Source organism: Blennius ocellaris, assembly GCF_963422515.1.
Source record: "Blennius ocellaris genome assembly, chromosome: 17".
Lineage (NCBI taxonomy): Eukaryota > Metazoa > Chordata > Actinopteri > Blenniiformes > Blenniidae > Blennius > Blennius ocellaris.
In genome coordinates this window covers 2,903,648-2,909,647 of record NC_137666.1, presented here as the reverse complement: position 1 = coordinate 2,909,647, position 6,000 = coordinate 2,903,648, and positions in this window count along the sequence as shown.

The following is a 6,000-nucleotide window of genomic DNA, read 5'->3' as shown; positions in this document are numbered from 1 at the left end:
ACACCAGGACTGGGCCTCTTCACCGCTCACTGGTCAGCGCACCGCTGTGCCTGGCCGTGTCGTCTGTGTGTGTGTGTGTGTGTGTGTGTGTGTGTGTGTGTGTGTGTGTGTGTGTGTGTGTGTGTGTGTGTGTGTGTGTGTGTGTGTGTGTGTGTGTGTGTGTGTGGATCAGGTCTGATCTGAGCTGATTTCCTCGACTCTCCGTCCTCTCGGCAGCGTCTCCTGACAGGCCATCACACCGTAACCAGGACAAAGAGCAGGGTGGGGTGTGTGTGTGTGTGTGTGTGTGTGGGGGGGGGGGGGGGGTACGGAAAATAGCAGAACGAAGAAAGAGGAAGTCGCTCTGCATCTCTGAAAGCCGGATAATTAAGTCTGTGAGCCGGTGCCGCTTTGTTTTGACCGGAGACTCCAATTAAGCCAAAGTCATTGGTAATCTGTGTGACGGTCCCTTTTTTTTTTTTTTTTTTCGTTTTTCTAACGCCTTTGCAATGTTTTGTTGATCATCGACTAGATTTTCACTCACGTGTCGCGTGTGTGTTTGGAGACGGTGTAGATGTGATCGACGCCTGGGTTAATGGCCGCATCACAGGTCATGCTTTGTTCAAATCTGACATAAGACATTAGTTATACTTATTATCATCCCATTCTAACCAGGATCATGACCCTGACTTAAAAGTTAATCAAGCTGCTTGTGCAGCGGAATCGAACTGAGCAGCGGAGGAAACAAGTAGGTGATGACTCTCGTCATCATGAGGTCGACTCATACAAAACAAATCATTATAGTAGTGTTGAGAAGTGCATCATGTTGTCAATAAAGAGTTTAATCATTAGTTGTGATACTCGTGGCTTTTGGTTCAACCTGAAGGGTACTTTGGTTTTTCAATTACCTATGTGGGAAAATTATTAAGTAAACAGCTTGAATGTTTAATTTTCTATGTAGAATGAGTCTAGAATATGCAAAACTAGATTAATTTAGTTTAGTTCATTGTAAAAATAAAAATAATTTAGTACAATACTTATTCTATAAGATGTCTGTCTTCTTATGACAGTTGGCTGATCCTGTTGACAGTTTATTTTATTATCAGGTAAGGACATTAAATATCTTTTCTTACCTGGATATGTCTATTTTTCACCAATCCAGAGTATTTAGAAAGTACTTATTGCCATCCAGGCATTATGGAAGGGATTAAGTTTGTTTTTCTGCGGTAAAATGTTATTTAAACCATTAATATATAACAAAAGCAGTTTCCAAGCATAAAAGTGACCAGAATCGCACAACTCAGAATGCCATGCAATGTATTTCTCACTGAGCACTCAAGTCCCAGTAACATTTTCTGGTTTTTAAAATAAGTAAGTGAAAATTAAATCAATTGCAATGTGTGCAATTATGAAAAGTTATCTTAATCCAGAGAGCAACTACATTTAACCCTGTATTCAGTGATTGTCTTAACTTCTATTTTAGTTTGAAGGTACCACAGTTCGGGAGTTTCCAAATATTGTTTTTAAAACAATATGTTTACACGGAAATGTCAGAAATGCTGGAAACGATGTTGTTTTCATGTTGGGACACTAGTTTGGCTGTTATTTACCATTGTAATGAAACCACATGAGTCAGACAACAATATGCTATAAAAAATGTTAACGTTTTCCAAAAAATTCTACTTTTGAGAGCCGCTTTGCATTTTCACTGATTCCATGCTTCAAAACAAGACCCAAAACCCAACAAAGGTTTTTGTTTTCACTGGTAAACAAGGCCTGTGAATCCTCTTTTCGGAGAGATCTAAATATGATCAACCAAATGCAGTCCCTAGTCAAAGAGTTTGTTCACAAGTTTTGTAGAAGCACCAGGAGAATTAACGTCTCAGACCTTTAGTCCAACAGCAAACAGTATGAAGATGAAAACATGCACCAATCTCCATGGCAACATGCCATATCTCCAAGCACACTATCCACAAGTAAAGTATCAGCTTTTTTCTGCATTAATGTCCATTTCATATTCATGTTTCCATTTTTAAAAAAATATTTATACTCACATAGCCGCTTGGGGGAAATGCTAGTTAGCCACAAGCTAACATGTGGCAACGGCTAATAAGATCATGTGATAAAGTTACTTACTCAAAGCGTATCCTACTTGAGAAGAATCAAGAAATCCATTCGAAAAGCACAATACAAAATACTTATTTATGTTAAAATAACTCAAAGAGACCCTCTTTTGTCAAAAAATATGCCTTCGGGGTCTTAATGACGTCAGCGGGACTGACAAGTGGCTGGCCAACAGGAGAAAAGGACATTTTATGAGCAGTTCATGGTCTAACTCAAAAGTCAGGAATTCTAAATGCTCTCCACATAATTGTTGATATCTTGAAAATAGTTATCAACTGAAACAATCAATAGAGAAATAAAACGGAGAGTCATTAGTGGAATACATAGAGTGTCTGAATTTTGTGAAATTTAACTTTTAAAGTGCTCAATGTGGAAAAGCTGGTCTCTTACAAACGTATCACTGTTTGGCCAAATATGCTCCTTACTTCTTCGTGAAATTCAAGCTCTTTTATTGGTTCATATATGTGAAACCTCGCTGCATGTCACTGATTCTCGCTGGATGGCTTGAATTTCCAGGTATAACAAACTCAGTCTTGACTTGACTCATATTGTGCGCTCTGCACCTCAGTGACTTATTGAGTGACACGTTAAGACCTTTCAACATCTTCACATATCAACACATGCAACAGGAAACTGTTTAATTACATGCCGAACCAACAGGAGGCGACGTACAACTTGAGCACTGCTGCGTCAGCACAGGTTGGCTTGTACCATTGAGTATTTGCCACGTGGTTCTCCTGAGCCTCTTTCCCAAGTGTGCAACAACAAAAAACTAAACTCAGCCGTGCTCTTTGCTGCGTATCACAGTCGACGATTTTCTTATGGTTGTGCTTCTTCCGCACACTTGGTTTAGGTGGCGGCGATAATGGTGGAACCATATTCCTCTGCTGCTTGCAAATTTGGTACCACTGGACTTCCTGTTGTTTCAGTGCCCTGAAACAAAGGAGCGGCTTGACCCACACTTTGAGAACTGCCGGCTTAAATATCCGAATTACAGCATTAACCCCCGAATTATGATGATCGTATGTTGTGGGTTGAAAATGAAAATACAGCCAGGGTGTTTGTGTGTGAGTGCGTGTGTGTGTTCCCGGTCCCGTAGAGTCAAGCAAGGCCACACATACAACCACACACCACAAGGTGATGAGGAAGGAGAGCTTTCAACACCACGCACATGCACAAAACAAGGACGGCACATTTGTTTGTGCGTGTGTGCGCGGCGTGTGCGGACGCGTGCGCGCGTCCCAGATGTCCTCCAACGCAGACGTACCTTGTTAAAGGTATTAGGGATCAAGTAAGTGATTGATCTACACGTCAGGTGACTAAGTAGTGTTGTGTCCACACCGCAGGTCAATTAGAGGCGTGTGTGAGAGCGAGAGAGTGAAGTGAACGGAGGAGAAAGGTGACTAAAGGTAACAAGAGAGCTGAGAGCCACAGCAGTTGAGACGGCGGACGGACTTGCGTGTCTTTGTTTTTTCATTGATTTGCAACAGACGTGTTTGTAGTTAATTAACAGTTTTGTTAATGATCATGAAAACCTCACAGGTACTGTGCTGTTGAGTAGTTGTAAGTAGACATTTGATTTTTTTTTTTTTTTTTTAAGGCTTTTGTTTGCATAAAACAACACGATGGACCTGGCCTATATGATGCAATTAATTGTATTCAAAGTTTATTTCCCCAAATGCAGCTTTTCAAACCAGGCACTTGTTTATGTTATGTTATATAAGCTGTATTGTGTGCAGGTTTGAAATAAAATGATTTACTTACTTCATTTTTCTTGATTTTCCTCCATTTGAATATTGGATCATCGGAGCTGCATTCAGAATCTGCTGCGTCTGTGTGAGCTGGACTGGCTCCGCCCACGCAGGCCCATCTTGGGAAGAGGAGGAAGTACTTCCTCTCGTGGTGCCATGTGCCAGAGCAGAGCTGCGTGATTGTGGGAGGGGCTTCCTTGATTGGGATTGGCCACACCAGCCGTTGACACTCTACATGGAGCAACACACTTTTGATGAAATGAAACAAGCCAGAGAGAGAGATGACACACTTTCTTCACTTCTGGGACGCTATTCCAGGTAGGGGGACGGTTTTTACTGTTGAAAACTACAAGAAAGTCAATTTTACATAATATGACTCCTTTAAAAGTCACAATATGTTAATATGAGGCACCATTAAGTTGTTTACATTAAAAACGTTGATTTTGTTCACAACTGTTAGTGACTTCACTTGACTTGACAACCAATGAAAATGTAAATGAATGTGAAGCAACACTTGTGCTGAATCCAATGGAAGGTAAAACTTTTTTTTCTTCTCTTCTTCTTTAGTTTGTCTTTCAGATGCTTTGGGCCAAATATAATAATTTCAGTTTTATCCGAGTTCAGAAGCAGGAAATTACAGCTCAACTGGTCTTTATGTCACAAGGTGTATGAACAGCAGGTCCACTTGCATTGAAATCGTCTGAAATGCTCCGCCATCGTGCATTTCTTCACTTAGGCCATTTTTTGGTCTTTCTTGTGGTCAGTTTCTTCTTGAAACACGATAATTCATGATCAGATTATTCCTGCCATGGTGATGGTGGTCCTCGTCGACGTCGTCTGCAAGCCTCCATCAGCTCTAACAAATGAGCCGCTCGGCCGGGCAGGTGGCTGCGTCTCCTCCCGTCTCCTCCAGCCTCCTCCCGCCTCTCCTTTGGTGAGAAATGATCCTGGAAGGGTTAACCCCACCACTGCCACCACCACCACCACCACCACCACCCCCCCACAAGCTCTCCTGCCCCTGACTTTGCTCGTCTCCCTCCGCCACAAAACTCCCCACCCACCCGCCCACCCACCCGCCCACCCATCCTCCATCTCCCTGCATCCATTTGCAAATGATCTGGCTTGTCTGCATATTGTCAGCTGCAGCCGGCCCGGCCATTCATCACCTGTCAGCGACTCCCAGCGCCCTCCACACTTAATTGTTCCCTCTCTGACCTGGAGAACAGAGAATGATGTTCCTTCTCCACGAGAGGGGGAAAGAAGGAAGGAAAGAGAGAGAGAGAGAGAAAGGAAGAAAGGAAGACTAGCACAGTGTGGCGAGCCCCGTTTATCTTTGGTCAGATGTTTTGTTTTGTTTTTTGTTTTTTAGGTCAGATTAGAAGAGAGGAGAAGAAGTGATAGAACACAAAAAGGAAGACGAGTGATCCAGGTCACAGCAGCCAGTCGTCACGGTGTGACTGTCGGATGGGGAACGCTAGATTTAATAGCACGGGCTCACAACAAGGAGACGCAGCCCTTATCAGCAGGGACATTTCCATTAATCGATCTTCCTTTTCTTTCTGGGGTTTATCGCCACCAATCCATCACGCGTCTTTTTTTCTTTCATCACTCCTCACATTTTCGAACTAAAACTGATATTAAAGACTGACGAACCCGTTCACACGCCAGCGGTTCATGTGAAAACACGCTTTTGCATTTTCATTTCTTAAAGTTTTGCGTTCAGACGTCAATGAAAATCGATCTAGTTTTCCTGTATGACCACTATGCTGATGGTTGTTTTTCAGAACAATATTCATACCACGGGACAAAATAAACCTCCGAGCGGCCCGATACACAGTCCATCTTCTGTGCAGCTGCAGCTTTAGCCTCACCCCAACCACTGGGAATGGCATGTTTATAAGTCTCGAGCAAAGAAAGGACATCCATTATAGATACTGCACTTTCGCTGTTGTAAAACACTGCAGCATTTGTGATTCATCCAGATAACGTGGAGCTTCAGAAGCACGGAAAGCTTTAAAGATATCCGGGTTTGGGTTAAACACTATGAGGGCCGAGTTTATAAATGGGAATCCAAAAACAGAAATCCAGTTGACTATTTCTACTGTGCCGCAGTCGTGTTTGCCCGTCCGCGACTCGATATTGTCGC